The sequence below is a fragment of the Schistocerca piceifrons genome, chromosome 4 (genome assembly GCF_021461385.2).
Source record: "Schistocerca piceifrons isolate TAMUIC-IGC-003096 chromosome 4, iqSchPice1.1, whole genome shotgun sequence".
NCBI classification, from domain to species: Eukaryota; Metazoa; Arthropoda; class Insecta; order Orthoptera; family Acrididae; genus Schistocerca; species Schistocerca piceifrons.
In genome coordinates, this window is record NC_060141.1 from 624773282 (window position 1) to 624791364 (window position 18083).

Here is an 18083-nt window from a genome sequence, read left to right on the forward strand (position 1 = left end):
AGCTATCTGCGGGTCTTTGTCCGCAGTACTCGCGGCGGCTGGAGGGCCGGCTCCACCCACGTAATGGCCGCCCATTGTGCTCGCCTGAGTGAATGACCTCCGACACAACGCCCCCTCCTGTTACAAACATCCACACACGCGTCCAGTACTCACTACAGCCACATTTACTATGATAGTAGCCGCAGTTATGTTTTGCGGCTGTGACTAGTTCCTTTGGAGCCCACGCGAAATAATATAATAAATATTAACAAAGGCACAGTGAGGCTACAACTTATCTCAGAAGACTGGTTGAGGAAAGGCAAACCTACCGTCTGCTGTTGTAAGAGGCGAATACGAGGCAGAACATTATAGTAAAAACACAAAAGCATACAGTTGCATGGGTAAAATTCACACACTTACTTACAACATTGATACATAGACAAGCTGACAAACGCAAATAAGTGCGCACTTAGCTTCCTCTGTTGCATGTTTAATGGAACTGATCAGTGGCCCTTCTTTCGTCACTAATTGGACTACTCAGTAGGTGCTATAAATTCACAATATGAGCCGATAAAGCTCAAATAGTAATTCTCCATGTTATATAGTTTTAAGAATACTGATGACGTGGTTTTGTACACTTACATCTAATGTGTGTGCTCGAGCATGTATCTGTCATAAATGATAGAGGTATTGTTATTTTTTGAAGAGCTTGCTTATTTAAAGTATTTATTTATTTCTCAGTTTAGTTATTCAATATTAATTCCACTTGATTGGTTATTCTTAATCACAGACTTTCAAATCAACTTCAGGCAGAATATTATCAGTATGTAACGCGTTCGATACGTTTAAGAATCACTCTGATATGTATACAATACTTGATCACACTACCTGGTCGTGTGATGAATGTTACATGCGGCTAGCACGAGAAATACGTTGTGAAGTTTGATTTAGTAACACGCTCCATTGTACTTGTACTATTTTATCTGAATGATAGTAACTTAAAAGTGTGGAATAAGTAAAATAATGGTGAACACGACCAACTGTGACTTTTATTACTGGTGTTAAGAAATTCTACAGTTAATGAACTTGCAATCGGCATCTTTCTGCATCCATTAGGAATCTGAAGTACCTGAGAACTACAGCGCCTACAATGAGAAGGAGACGTACAGAAGAAATTGAATTAATTAGTTTCATATTTAAGGTTGAATAACAAGTACACTGTTTATGTTTATTTCAACCTGGTTTTAGGCTTGAAACTTTCTGGCAGATTAAAACTATGTCGCGGACCGAGACTCGAACTCGGGAACTTCGCCTTGCGCGGACAAGTGCTGTACCATCTTTTTCTTTTTTGGAGTAAAATTAACATTGTAACAAGTAGTAAACTTTGGATAGATGAACATAAGTGAAAAATACAATAAAATTACATTTAAAAGAAGTACTTCTCCAACTATGCTTCAAATTTCAATGAATACCTTTTACAAATTAATGCAAATCCTGGTTCACATATAACATTTACTTAATGTTAAATTTCGATAACAACCACTGCATTGTCATACCACAAATAATATTTCTGTACTGCTTGAAAGCTAGTAAACTGAACATTATTCTCTAATTACATTAAGAAACAAACACACATCACAATGGAGAATCGTATTTCCAATCCCCCCCGCTGTTCTGTCATCCGGATACGTCTTCTTGTACGTATACTGTGTCCACTGATTCTTCTTTTTTTTTCGTTCATTCTTTCTTCGCATCGTAATTTAACTTCTCCTACCCCAAACGTTCCAGCTATGAGCGGGCTATTGAAACGCACTTCATAGGAAGTTAGAGAAAAACAGTTGGTATTTCGGATTGCTCACGATTTTTAGATGTCGTTCCTGTAAAATGATCTAAAATTCCATTACAGTCTTTGGACCATCTCTGAACAAACAGAGCACCGTCTGGTCTCGAAGCCACGTTACGGTATTCGTTTTGGTATGTGGGTAGTACGTGCCGTCCGGGAAGAATATAAACTCTGGTTCAATGCTGCGTTGTCCCATTCGAAGAATGTAAGAGATCATTTGTATCGCAAAAGCCACATTTCTTCCCTAGGACCGCATATGGGACGGTGCTCATAATTGTCCAGAGTTTGGCACTGATGATACAGTGGCGAATCTGTCATATAAGTCGCATGGACTCTGGATCGCGTGACATTTTTACCATTAACTGTTAGGTACCACGTTTCGCCATACCACTTGCCAATTGATACGTTGATGCTTCCTCTCAATAGGTTTTCTGTGTCATCCGGTCGTTAGTATCCGGTAGGTGTCACGCGCCGTTGCAGGTCTGGTTTCCGGCAGAGGCGTCTGAACGTAACTCTACTTTATAAAAAATGTTCATATATGCTGAAGTAACTGGGAAATGTGCTGGACCGCTACTGGCGCCATTCGAGAAACTGGTGTTAGTTCTTCTGTTAAGATTCCTATCAGACAAGTCTTATGTCATCCCCACAGTTTTAACATTGTGGAGATATATAGTGCCAACGCAAGATCACGAACATGCGCAAGATCAAGTCCACCCCTACTAAGAGGGAGGGTAAGGGCGTCGTATCTTACTTTAAACAGTAGACCTGCACTCATAAAGTAAACGAACACATCCAGTATTCTTCGTGCTGTCGTTACCGGAATTGGGAGTACCTGAGCAAATTAAGGAATTCGTGACGCCAGGTAGGTTTGAACATACGTGACCTGCTGGATCATGTCTAATGCCGTCCGGACTGACCGTAGTAGTCTTTTATAGTTGTACGCAGCTGTGCGACTTATGTCGTTGGTGGTGTACCACATATCCAAAAGGGATATCATCAACGGGTTTCGAATAAGTCCGCAGCAAGATCACCGTGAAGTGCATGAGAGAAACTATGGATGTTCGATGGAGGACAAGGCCCACTTGTTACAAAAACTGGTGTTTACGCAAGGCAAGGATGCACGATACAATTTACAGGATTTGCATGATAATGGTCAACTACATTACGAACATCAATTTACGCGCAACATAGATTACAGAGATTTCTAGGAAAACAGTGGATGGCTGCAAAATTCCAAACAGTGCTACAGATATGCAATATATGATCTGAAGATGGGCAGTTAGCCGGAAACCGGTCATAGAAAATAAAAAATTGCGATCAAAAGACTGAAATGCCTTACTTTTAGACAATATCTTGTTTGCTAAAGCAATGTACAGCATATTCTGATTGTGCGGTTGTGAAACAGTGACCCTTCTTTGTTTTTTATCCTCTTCATCGCAGAGAGTAACTGCCACAACAGTATGTTAACCCCAGTATGCACTTAATCTTGGGTGCATAGCTGTGTAGCTTTACGTGTGTGTCTTTCTTTATATTTTGATACCTTTAATACAGATTCAAATAATTGTAGTATCTTTCCTTCAAAAACGTTTTGTTAGTCGAGTAGTTCTAAATTGCAGTGTAGGTGGTGCATGATCAGATATAACTGGAATTGCGCTCTATCAAAGGTGCTGTTCGGTAATTTGGACAGTACATGAAAGACGTAGTAAATAGCAGAATTACCGGTAGCATTGGTAGGGAAAGAAACGTAAATGAATGAGGGAGAAACTAGCAGCCGACAACTTCTCTTCGTTTATTTATTTTGGACCTAATTATAGCTGCAGGTCGTCCAGTGTTAGCCTTTTGTGTATTTTATACCCCTAAAAAATATGAACTCAATTCCATAAGTAACAAAAATCAGTTGATCGCTTTACTACTGCGTTTTTAGTTAAGCAGAGACATTAATTTTGATGTAAGTACCGGTTACATACACAAATATATAAATATATGTAATTGTTGTTGCTGTTTCGTACTCAGTAGTATGGAAATTATTGGAAAATTGGAAAACACGTAATCTATCTTAGAAGATTATTACTTCGTTAAGTCTATGGGCGATGGGATTATCTCACCAGTTTCATTTTCATTTCAGTGTGCTGCCGTCCCTGTTTTGCATTTGCCTTCATTTCTGTCTTTATTTCTTTCTTTCTTTTTCGTTTCTATAATCATCACTTGCTTCACACCTGCAGAGAGGGGTGTGTTTCAGAGTAGCGTGTCGTCACCCCCTGAGGCATAGCAGAGTATACCTCCGCTTTTATTTTCGGTTTATGGCAATAAGTCTTGCTTCTAACAGCACCCTGCTTTACGTGCTGCGTCGAGACTAGAGGATGGCGGCATTTTTGGAGAAGAAAAGGTAGGGCTATAGGGGAGGAAGGAGGCCCAAATATTAAAAAAAAGCAAAAAAAAAAAAAAAAGAAAAAGGCAAGAATATCCTCTTACTATAGATAAACGTGAAAGTTATTTTTGAGTAACAGGAACATGTTTTATATGAAGTCGACTGAGCAGTGTAACAATGTTTCATATGCTTTTGCTTTGTATTTCTTAATATTACCTTTCTTTGAGCAAACTGCGTGTTCTGCGTATATGACAAATCTTTTTCTTCTTTTTTCCTTTTTACGACAATATTCCTCTGTTTCATGTTACAAAACTACAGTCTACGAATAAAACCAGAATTAAACATTGACAGTTCCATTGTTGAATTTTGTTGTGACACCGTTTATTTTTAAATAAAAGACAGGAGGATAACTAGGTAAAAATGAAATGTTTCGTAGGTTACGCGATCGTTTATATATATCCTTACACAATTTCAAGACCGTTCTCCTCTTCCGGTTTCTAGAGGAATGTAGTAAGAGGCTGATTACACACACACACACACACACACACAAAATTGATCGACATGCTGCAAGCCCGATAGGTATTCAACACACCTAATATATAGGTAACACGGTTACGACTGTAACTGACCAGGGTTACTGGGCAAACTACCGTAGTCCACGCCTACATTCGATTGTGTAAGGTGGGATCCGGTATTTTTACAACACTAGGCACACTGGAAGGAGAATACCAAACAAATGCAGTTCCTCCTCCAGAAAGTTCATTTTCTGGATGTGAGCCGAAACTGTTAACTGGTTAATTATATGTTGAAAGTTTACAAAGAAGATACCAGCAGCTAAATTTAGTGAATCAAGGAGAGTGAAGATATACTTCCTGCTTTGGCCTCTGAAATAAACGAAACTTATCTCTGAACTCTCAGAGTTTATCCTTGTCCTGTATTGGTACTATAAGAAAATATTTCCATTGTTGTGATACATGTATTGTGTTGCTGTGCTCCGTTATGTCAGCCAGAAAAGAAACATCTGACGTCCATTTTGGTTCTCCGATGCAAGGAATTTCTTCCCCTTTTATGCATGGAAACAAAGCAATTTCCTCGGGAACTGAAAAAAAAGCCGTTACTTCTGCTGCTCTACCGAACAATGAACTGGTGAGGTATATGTATCTCCACACCCTCAAGTGAAGGCCACGACGTTGGGATCACAGATTTACTTCCAACTTTTTTCACCTTTAGTAGACCATTAAAACAACATAATATGCAAGCAGTGAGGTGCACTACACTGGATGTTTACGAGAAAATCGCAAGAGAGGTTTTACGCGTCAATTATGAAACGGATGATACTATGCATAGTTGCTGGATGTCAGAGTTCATGGTCGTCAAGTGGTTAGCGTTAGAGCCTCGTAAAATAAACGTGAATAAGGCAACGGCGTGGCCTCCGCTTCACATCAGTATCTCGAATAAACCCTGGAACTTACACTGGCTGACACTGTGCCGTAGCACAAAATTCACACCCTTAACCGCAATGTCCAATGCGTGATAAACTACCACAGTTTCAGCACAAAATACCTCCTGATCAAGGAAACAGTGTACACCGCAGATGTTCTTTCCAAAGTCACTCACAAGTTTCTCCCTCCCTCTCTCTCTCTCTCTCTCTCTCTCTCTCTCTCTCTCTCTCTCTTATTTTATTTTAAAGCGAGAGACAAAACCAAGCTGACGCCCAACCTCTTGTGTCTTACCATCTGTCAACACTGAATGAAGGTTTTCTCAAGACTAATTTATGCTGTCCAGCGACTTACACTGCTGGCCAATAAAATTGCTACACCACGAAGGTGACGTGCTACAGACGCGAAATTTAACAGACAGGAAGCAGATGCTGTGATATGCAAATGATTAGCTTTTCAGGGCATTCACACAAGGTTGACGCCGGTGGCGACACCGACAACGTGCTGACATGAGAAACGTTTCCAACCGATTTCTCATACGCAAACAGCAGTTGACCGGCGTTGCCTGGTGAAACGTTGTTGTCATACCTCGTGTAAGGAGAAGAAACGCGTACCATCACGTTTCCGACTTTGATAAAGGTCGGGTTGTATCCTATCGCGATTGCGGTTTATCGTATCGTGACATTGCTGCTCGCGTTGATCAAGATCCAATGACTGTTAGCAAAATATGGAATCGGTAGGTTCAGGGGGGTAATACGAAACGCCGTGCTGGACCCCAATGGCCTCGTATAACTAGCAGTCGAGATGACAGGCATCTTATCCACATGGCTGTAACGGATCGTGCAGCCACGTCTCGGTCCCTGAGTTAACAGATGGGGACGTTTGCAAGACAACAACCACCTGCACGAACAGTTCGACGACGTTTGCCGCAGCATGGACTATCAGCTCGGAGACCATGGCTCCAGGTACCCTTGACACTGCATCACAGACAGGAGCGCCTGCGAAGGTGTACTCAACGACGAACCTGGGTGCACGAATGGCAAAACGACATGTTTTCGAATGAATCCAGGTTTTGCTTACATCATCATGATGGTTGCAGCCGTGTTTGGCGACATCGCGGTGAACGCACATTGGAAGTGTCTATTCGTTATCACCATACTGGCGTATCACCCAGCGTGATGGTATGGGGCGCCGTTGGTTAAACATCTCGGTCACCTCTTGTTCGCATCGATGGCACTTTGAACAGTTGACGTTACATTTCAGATGTGTTACGACATGTGGCTCTACCCTTCATTCGATCCCCGCGAAACCCTACATTTCAGCAGGATAATGCACGACCGCATGTTGCAGGTCCTGTACGGGCCTTTTTGGAAACAAAAAATGTTCGACTGCTGCCGTGGCCAGCACATTCTCCAGATCTCTCACCAATTGAAAACGTCTGGTCAGTGGTGGCCGGGCAACTGGCTCGTCACAATATACCAGTCACTACTCTTCATGAACTGTGGTATCGTGTTGGAGCTGCATGGGCAGCTGTACCTGTACGCGCCATCCAAGCTCTGACTCAATGCCGAGGCGTATCAAGGCCGTTATTACGGCCAGAGGTGGTTGTTCTGGGTACTGATTTCTCAGGATCCATGCTCCCAAATTGCGTGAGAAGGTAATCACATGTCAGTTCTAGTATTATATATTTGTCCAATGAATACCCGTTTATCATCTGCATTTTTTCTTGGTATAGCTATGTTAATGGCCAGTAGTGTACATAGGGCTTCAAAAATAGTGAGTCCTGTTGTTGGTTTATTCAGTGGTACCTTAACAGCTCTTGCAATTGCCTGTCTACACCACGCACAAAAATTGCAATCTGAACACAATCAGATACACAGAGCGGTCAGAAACAACCTGAAAAGCATGTAAGGGTGCGGCAGGGTAAGTTCTGCTGAGAGATAATTGTTTTCGAATAAAGTTCGTTAGACTGCACCGTTTCCGAGTTAATTACATAGAAGGTAGCCAATCAAGCCGTTGTGAGCGCAATTCAAGCGGTCCGCCAGATCCAGAAAGTCTGAGTCCTTCTGACAGCGTAGATGATAGCGCAAGATTGCTGAGCCTTTGGATCTGGTTCGAGCTTCACTACCGTCCCATACCCGACACTTGTATCACGCTCTTGTTCGTATTTAGGGCACCAAAAGAAGGAAACGTTTGACGACATCGTTTGCGATGGGCCGCATGAATTTATGCTCGCTAAAAGCTGATTTGTTAACTTCAGTGCTAATAAATTCGGAGATTGTGCTACGTATTTAATTTTTTTCCTTAACATCTATTTCTCAGCAAAATTCACTCGGCAAAATGCTGTATATATGCTCTCATCGAGTGCGAGAGAAAAAGTTTTAAAATTCTATGCTTCATTACTGAGTTGTGCCTCCAGATCGGCTCTCATATTGATGATTACACAGGATACCGTTTCCTTTGCGAAACAAACACTTTAAAAGGTTGCTAATTCCCTTGGAACTATACATTCTGCCCCTGCTACTAGACGTAATTTAACGATTCCGGAAACAATGATTTGTCAGTCAGAGCTAAGACATGAACTACTTTGTAACTTGCACAAATTGCAGCTTCATTTAGGATTTCTTCACCAGCATTCAGCTGAAATGAATAAACATATTACAGTAGTACATAAAGTTTCTCTCAGTTCAGGAAAAATCTCGATCACAACCTTCTTTTATTTAAATCTACCTGTATGTTGCCTTTCACACTGGAAACCAGTTCTTCACGTGCATCCCCTTCTATTCGATCGTAGCCGACTGCGTCAAGGAGATTGTAACTACAGTATAGGTTGTATTTCCTTGGAGAAATGAGCATCTTGTAACACACTAGGCCCTGTGGACGTCCATCTCTGTCACAGAAGAGATGCAGTATGTCTCTTCTGATGAAGTAGGCGTCATTCTTCCACGACTAGACATTTTTGTTGCGGCCACAACTACATGTCTACGGGGACTAAACAGGCGGAGGCTCATCTGTTTACTTGTGGTCGCAAAGTAGCCTACTAGCGCCTGTGACGTCAGCTCCTCTCACCACAGCATCTCCGAGCTAAGGTCACGAGATTGAATAAGGCTCCTATACGCAGGGCATTTGTTGCGTCAGCTTGGGCTAGAGCATTTGAAAATATAAATTTTTCAAGTGTTAGTGTTCGATAATAGACACGAAAATATGACCATATACATATATTCTTCATTCCAAAGTAAAGTTCATAGTGGCCGGCCGGCGTGGCCGAGCGGTTCTAGGCGCTACAGTCTGGAACCGCGCGACCGCTACGGTCGCAGGTTCGAATCCTGCCTCGGGCATGGATGTGTGTGATGTCCTTAGGTTAGTTAGGTTTAAGTAGTTCTAAGTTCTAGGGGACTGATGACCTCAGCAGTTAAGTCCCATAGTGCTCAGAGCCGTTTGAACCATTTTTTGAAAGTTCATAGTGGAGGGATCTCAGAGGAAGCCATAAATAATGTTTGCCCGTTACTAACAGAACTGAAGTCTAACTGTGTAATTTGATCAACATCGTTGAGGTAACCTCAGATGCAAAGCAGTCTTTCTATTCAGACTACTATTCTTCACCTTACAATATCACAGAAGCAGAAAGGAAAGAATTTACATTTCGAAAAATTGGTCTCTCTCATTATCCTATTTATTTTGAAATCTTCAAAAAGAAGTGAAACATGCCAAAATTTTTTAGCATTTACGAGGGTTGTCCAGAAAGTAAGTTCTGATCGTGTCACGAAATTTAAACCACGGTGAAAATCCGAAGAACCCATCCACAGATGCGTTGGGTAGTGGCTCTAGTTTCCCGCCTGTCGATCGCGTCACTTTGCGCTTTAGAGTTATGAGTGCTCTGTGATCACGTAATAATGACTACAAGATAGTGTCTGTCGCCAAGTATGGGTGCCTGCCGAGAGATTCTGCCAGATTTCATGCAACCCCACATAACGTGACCGTCATGCACTTCCTTCTTCACGCAATAATATTCTCAGCCGCACGCTGCAGGGGCAGTGAGGAGGTTTCTGCAGCATTTTTGATGTAAAGTTTTTTATCGCACATGGCTTCCTTTGATTTTCATCTCTGCTCACATGAACCGTTAGCTAGGAATACAACATTTTGGCACTGACAAAGAGCTGCGGACCAGTCTAGAGAATTGACGGAAAACAGGCGGCTACCTTCTACGGTTAAGGTATAGGAGAGTTGGTACAACGCTACGACAAATGTCGATGTCGGAGCGGCAGTTACGAAGAGAAGTGTCTGGAAGATGCAGGTAATTGTTGCAAATAAAACATTCCTGATTACGATCCGAACTTACTTTCTAGACAACTTTCGTATATCGGACATCTGGTGACTTACTTTTGCAAAATACATGAAAACAGTACCTTAAAGTGCCCTAAGCAGGAGATAGATAAACAAAAGTAGTCAGCAGCCGTGGGAAATCCGAGGAAAGAAATAATGGGACAACGTTAATGATTGATTTTTATGGATTTATGTTCTCATGCACCAACGCAATAAAGCTTCTCTGAAAATTTGGAAATAAGATGTGCTCTTTATCGGATTCGCTCATTTTGATTATTTGCCTCTCACGTTCCAGGATGACTTTATGTACGACAAAAGACAGCCGAATCATTGGCACCTCCTCTTTTATAAAGACATTAATCCATTATCTCGACAATTTTGCTACACTTATCTCAGTGGAGAGACGGAAGGACCACACGAAAATGAATAGACTACTTCGTAACGTGAATAATAGTATACGAGTACGCTCGATGTTCGTTAATTAGAATAACAGGAAACTTGCTCGGAGAATTGGCGGGAGGAAAAAAATGCGGAAAACTGTATTCACATCCGTTACGACGTCTGCGCCATCTGGCTTGAGGCTCCAGCCTCATAAAACGGTTTATTTGACTTTGATTATTCACTCAGACGATGTGTGAGACTAACCGGACAAACAGCCTGCAATTAAATTTAAGAAATGGTTAGGCGTGATGCGGTGTCTTAGTCTTACACTTACAGTGAGTGGCTGCTTGTTATCGAAGGAACACTGACATCACGCTCTTCCCCATCTCCTGAGGAGATAAGTAGGGCCGCGCGGGATTAGCTGAGCGGTCTTAGGAGCCGCAGTCATGGACTGTGTGGCTGGTCCCGACGGAGGTTCGAGTCTTCCCTCTGGCATGGGTGTGTGTGTGTTTGTGCTTAGGATAATTTAGGTTAAGTAGTGTGTAAGCTTAGGGACTGATGGCCTTAGCAGTTAAGTCCCATAAGATTTCACACACACATATTTGAACATTTTTGAGATACGTAGCATTGTGTAATTTACAACAAACGGGCCAAACGAGTTGCAGGATTTATTTGCACGAACTGACCTCTGGATTATGTCACGTAAATAGTTGACGAGATTCATGTCGGGCGATCTGCGTAGCCAAATCATTCGGTCGAGTCCAGTATCTTCTTCAAACAAATACCGAACGACTGAGGCCCCCTGACGTGCCGCGTTGTCATCCATTAAAAATCCATCGATGTTTGGGAACATGAAGTCCATGAATATGCTCGGTTCAGTAGGATCAGAGGATCCAATCCATACCATGAAACACGGCCCACACAACTGTGCAGCCACCAGCAGCTTGCACAGGGTCCTGTTGACAACTTAGGTCCATGGCTTAGTGGGGTCCACGCTACACTCGAACCCTGCCGTCAACTGTTACCGACCGAAATCGGGGCTCATCTGACAGGCCAAGGTTTTTTAGTAGTCTAGGTTCCAAACAATATGGTCACCAGCGCAGAATATCGTTCGATATCGTGGTGTTAGCAAAGGCACTTGCGTCTGTTGTTTGCTGCCATAACCCATTAACGCCAAATTTCACCACACTGTCATACTAGATACGTTTGTCGTACGTCCCACATTGATTTCTGTGCTTCCTTCATGCAGTGTTGCTTGTCTATCAGCACTGACCACTTTATACAAACGCTGCTGTTCTTGGTCGTTAAGTGAAGGCCCTTAGCCACAGCGTTGTCCGTGGTGAGAGGTAATGCCTGAAATCTTGTATTATCGGCACACTCATCACATTGCAAATCTCTGTGTTCCCTTACGATTTCCGAAATGGAATGTCCATTCTTCTAGTTTTAACTACCATTCCGCGTTCAAAGAATGTTAAGTCCCGTCGAGTGGCCATAATTAGATCGGAAACCTTTTTACTTGAATCACCAGAGTGAAATGACAGCTTAGACAAAGTTCTACTCTTTCATGCTTTGTGTATGCTATACCACCACCATCTCTGCATGTGCATGTCGCTACCCCAAGACGTTTTTCGTCGCAGCGAGATCTATTTACGAAATTTCAGTCTCCAACTTTCTCTTCCGAATGCGGAAATATTTTGTTGAGCCCAACCTACATAGGTAGGAATAATCATCAAAATAAAATAAAATAAGAGAAATCAGAGCTCGGACAGAAAGGTTTGGGTGATCGTTTTTCCCGCGCGCTATTCGGGAGTTGAATGGTAGAGAGATAGTATGATTGTGGTTCGATGAACCCTCTGCCAAGCACTTAAATGTGAATTGCAGAGTAATGATGTAGAGGTAGACTCCTGTCACCTCAGTGTGTAGTACCAGAGTGATTTCAGTTCACTGCAGGTTGCAGTCGAGGTGAGACAACGTGTGCATCATCATTACTTCGCTTTTTCAGTGCGAGAAGAGTTGAGTATGGAAATACAGCTGAAACTTGGTATACTCTCATGGTTGAAAAATGTTATGTCACGTGACAGGTACAAATGAACTGTTTGTTTTAATTTGCAGACGATCGGCACTTTTAGGTGGTTTAATCAATTTATTTCCCGTTTCGAAATCAAAAATCGACAGTTTGTTGATATCGCGTTGTTGTATCAATGTACATTTATGCCTTCCATGAAGTGTGTCCATTGCTTGTATAGATTGCCTTGTAGCAAGGTAAAAGGTTATCTGTACGTTCTTGCGTTTGTTGATAGTTACAAGTGCTAGTGGTGTTCTTTGACTGAAACAAGTCGCTTAACAAATAAACAGCTTTCTGTGATTTATAAGGTCTTGCTTCTAATGTAAATGTGTACTATACAACATTACTCAAGAATTGTAGAAAATAATAATGTGGTGGTATGATATATCTGCACCTCTGAAGCACGACCTACTGCTGAGTCAAACAGATAAATGTCAGTACGATAACACACGACTGGAAAGAAGTAAACTTGCGTAACATTTCGAAACCTATCCTGTGAGGTTAACCTTTCCCCCACAAATTGTATTAGGTGCTATTTTCTGTGAAACGTTGTACTGTATCAGAAAAGTAGTGCCATATGACATTTACCTACAAGACCGGAATTCGCACGAACGTTTCGTTTTATCTCCATATAAAGAATCCCATGGGACAACAGAGCGATCTGGTGCGCTAGTTTCGCTACCATTGGATGCAAAAGCACTTCGCCCGAAGCTACCGCAGAACGCTATCGATCGCGCGGAAACGATATTAAGCTCACAGCCTATACTTGACTGAAGAAGGCACTAATTTGCTGAAATTACCATCAGAGGACTTGATAACAAGCACAGCTGTGTATGACGGTGTAACCCCACTGTCGGGATTTTGCTGCTTAATTATCGCTAATGAGCAACACAAGCTTGTAGGGAGCCGTGTGGATTCAGAAAGCCGACTTACGCTGGATGTACGTCAATAGTATCCCCTTCAAAGATTACAGTCTGTTACTTATTAGCAATAACCAGTTTATTCTTCGAACCCGCAGCAGAATACTTGGTGTTCTCTGAGAGAAATTTGTAATTATTACGTGAGCATCCAGCAGTCGATAGTAGTAATCTCAAATTCATAATTTCTTCCCCTCGCGGTGTATGTGTGTGGGGTGGAAAGTAAGTAGAAAGTAAAATGTTACTTTTTTCCAGCTATTTTTGGTGAGTAAGTGACACGTCAATTTAGCTGCATTAGCAGAATGTAATCATTATGGATGGATATCAGTAGGCGCAATAACGCCCTCTGAAAGACAAGCAATAGCTAGGGGAGCTGGAGGTGATAGAGTGCTCGTAGATCTCCATCGGTATGTGGAGTTAGATCATGAAAAAATTCCGTCTTAAACAGTATACTGTGGTCCGAACTACGATTCCATTCATTTAATCAACAGTACTCAAGGTTCTCCATAGACATTATGTCTTTAGTTATGTCTGGAATTGCAAATTCACATATGCATATGGTAAAACTTCCGTGAAGCAGGTGATCTAGAAGTTACTCGAAAGACTTGGTTGTACCATTCCAGCTATTTATGAATACTGTTGCGAGAAGAGGCATTCATTCTTCTGAAGCACTTCATCTTTCTCAGCGGAGTCTGTCGCAATACATGTGTTTTAGGACATGTGCGAAGACAAGACCCTAACGACATCAATCTAGAAAAAGGATAAGTGGATCTAAATAACGAGACTTAAGATCCTAACCTCATCATATTGTTTCCTACATTTTCCATAGTTGTTAGCCGACAAAAGTGGTAAGGGAAAGCTTTTCTAAGCTCAAAACAGCCGGCGATATACAACCACGTGCCAGCCGCCAGCCGAGAAGTGAAAACATTTCAACGCTTTATGTGGCTCAGGCACCATTGAAAGAGACTGCAAGCAATTCAGCAGAAAATACAATGTGTACAGTCTTCGGTAACAATAATATTTCTACGTCACTACCTTTTGGCACTCATACTGTAGGATCGATGACCTTCATGTCGTTCGCACTCGATCCTCTGGTTATGGTACAGAAACATCTTGTGTTGATCTTGCAGTTGCTGTCCTACGAGACGACCATCAAACTGAAGTCACAACTAATGGAATGCCACCACCACTCCGGTCCAGGTTAGAATCTGCCCTGAATTCCAATGTCTCATGGGTCTGTTGGCCGACTCTACTGGCGAGCCAGGTTCAGAATTCAACACGACTACACGGCACCGTACATTTCGGACCACCTGAAAGGTCAACGTGGGTAGCGATCTGAGAGGGATCGAGAACTCCCCAAAACGGTGTGTGAATCTAACCACACTCGATTTGGTCACTACCATGTCCGAAAGCACAGCTACCGGCGGGGCGTGCCGATCTCGACAGCGGTCGTCCAAACTGCCGTATCTGGGAGTCATTGGCTTCCGTTCCATGCTGTTGCAGCGTCTTGGCATCACTCAGACGGCTATTGGATTCCGCGGATTCTTCTCCATATTACCTCCATATTACGTACCTGCGAATTGGCACAGAAGCAGCAACATCTTGTATTTTCAGTAATAAATGTAATAATTTTAAATATTGTTTAATTGTTTCTAACGATGGTGCACACATTCTCGAACTGCTTCCTGATTAATTTTTAGCGATTTCCAGCCTGGCAGATGGCCGTCCCTACAACATCGCGAGGTCGATCCGCAATACGGCTTGGGTAATACGAGCTAAAAAGGGCAGTATCTGGCAGTGGAAACTACGAAAAAGCTTAACTCCATATGATAATGCGCCATATGTAGCGTAGACGAAGCAATCACTCGTCTACGGCGGAGCCCAAGATGAACATATTTGAGCGAACTGTTGTCCAAGACATGACCTGGTTTGCCTAACCTCAATTGGATGTTCGAGTATCCATTTAAAAATGCCCGACCGGTTGGCCGTGCGGTCTAACGCACGGCTTTCCGGGCGGGAAGGAGCGCCTGGTGCCCGGTCCCCGATGTAGCGGCCAGTCTGTGGATGGTTTTTAGGCGGTTTTCCATCTGCCTCGGCGAATGCGGGATGGTTCCCCTTATTCCGCCTCAGTGACGTTATGTCGGCGATTGCTGAACAAACGAGTTCTCCACGTACGCGTACACCACCATTACTCTACTACGCAAACATAGGGGTTACACTCGTCTAGTGTGAGACGCTCCCTGGGGGGTCCAACGGGGGCCGAACCGCACAATAACCCTGGGTTCGGTGTGGGGCGGCGGAGGGATGAAGTGGACTGCGGTCGTCGTCGTGGGGTTGTGGACCACTGCGGCTGCGGCGGGGACGGAGACTCTCGGTCGTTTCTCGGTCCCCGGTTAACTTACAATCCATCTACAATCGTATATGGGGCTTGTCATAGGAATGTGCGGTTTACACCACAGTTACATTTGTGACATTACACAATGTGCAGCATTTTTCCATGTACTTCTCTGAGTAACATGATGAGTTTCAAATTCATATGTAGTGTCCTGTAGCACGAAGATCGATAATCGTTCATTTACAAACATAAATCGCATTTTGTGCCCATTAGGGTAGTGGTAAAAATTTGTACACGCCTAAATGGTACCTTGCACTCAAGACGACAATGGGAAAACATTTATGCACAGATTATGTCGTTCGCTATAAAAATACATCCCAAGCCATCGTGGCTTTTATATTGACGCATGCGGACTGTAAGGATGGGTTTGGGTGGGGTGGAGCTGCCCTGCATGTTGAGTGTGGGCTTATATTGGAATATTCTTTGTTTTTTACTGCAATATATTATAACATAAAATCATAAATGACAACAACACTAATCCTTTACGTTTAAAATAAAAGAATAATAATACTCAGCCAGGAAAAACTTTTTGAATGGGCACAGCACAAAATAAAAGTAAGAAAACCTAATTATAAGCAGATACAGTGTCCCTAAACAATAATCTAATTCATTCCCAGTGACAGGAAAATGGGGCACCCATCAAGAACAGGTACTACAATATCGGCCTGAGTAAATTTGTAAGTGTTTTCTGAGTTAATGGTCCTCTGACCGGTTTGATGCCGCCCACTACGATTTCCTCTCCTGTGCCGAACTCATCCTTTCAGAGTAGCACCTGCTACCTACGTCCTCATTTAGTTTCCGGATGTATTCCAATCTCTGTCTTCCTCTACACATTTCACCCTCTGCAGCTCCCTCTAGTACAATGTAGGTTATTCCCTGATGTGCTAACGGATGTCGTATCTTACTGATCCTTCTTCTTGTCAGTATTTTACATATATTCCAATACTCGCCGATTCTCTGGAGACCTTCCTCTTTCTTTACCTAATCAGTCAACGTAATTTTCAATATTCTTTCGAGAACCACATCTGAAATCTTCAATTCTTTCTTGTTCGGTTTTCCCATAGTCCATGTCACACAACTATACAATTCTGTGGTCCAAACAAGCATTCTCCGAAATTTCTTCCTCAGATTAAGAACTACACTGTGTGTTCAAAAGAATCGGGAAACGCCCAAAAAATACGTTTTTCATATTGGGCCCATTGTGCTGCCACCTACTGTTAGGTACTCCATATCAGCGACCTCAGTAGTCATTAGACTTTATGAGAGAGCAGAATGGGGCGCTCAGCGAATCTCACGGACTTCGAACGTGGTCAGGTGATTTCCACACTCCTGAACTTTCCTAGATCCACTGTTTCCTTTGTGGTCGTGAAGTGGAAACGTGGAGGAACGCGAACAGCACAAAAGCGTACAGGTCGACATCGTCTGTTGACTGACAGAGACTGCCGACAGTTGAAGAGGGTCGTAATATGTAAGAGGCAGACATCTATCCAGACCATCACACAGGAATTCCCAACTGAATCAGGATCCAATGCAAGCACTATCACAGCTAGGCGAGAGGTGAGAAAACTGCGATTTCATGATCGAGCGACTGCTCATAAGCCACACATCACAGCAGTAAATGCCAAACGACGCTTAGCTTGGTGTAAGGAGCTTTTACATTGGACGATTGAACTGTGGAAAAACGTTGTTTGGAGTGACGAATCACGGTACACAATGTGGCGAACCGATGGCAGGGTGTGGGTATGACGAATGCCCGGTGAAAGTCATCTGTCAGAGTGTGTGGTGCCAACAGTAAAATTCGGAGGCCGTGGTGTTATGGTGTGGTCGTGTTTTTAATGGAGGGGGCTTCCACCCCTGTTTTTTTGCATGGCACTATCACAGCACAGGCCTACATTGATGTTTTAAGCAGCTTCTTGCTTTCCACTGTTGAAGAGCAATTCTAGGATGGCGATTTCATCTTTCAACACGATGGAGCACCTGTTCATATTGCACGGCGTGTGACGGAGTGGTTACACGAGAATAACGTCCCTGTAATGGACTGGCCTGCAAAGAGTCCTGACCTGAATCCTATAGAACACCTTTGTGATGTTTTGGAACGCCGACTTCGTGACAGGCGTCACCGACCGACATCGATACCTCTCCTCAGTGCTGCACTCCGCGAAGAATGGGCTGCCATTCCCCTAGAAACCTTCCAGACCCTGACTGAACGTATGCTTGCGAGATTGGAAGCTGTCATCAAGGCTATGAATGGGCCAACATCATATTGAATTCCTGCAATACCGATGGAGAGCCACACGAACTTGTAAGTCATTTTTAGCCAGGTGTCCGGATACATTTGATCACGCAGTGTGTGTTTGTTACAAGTAGACTTCT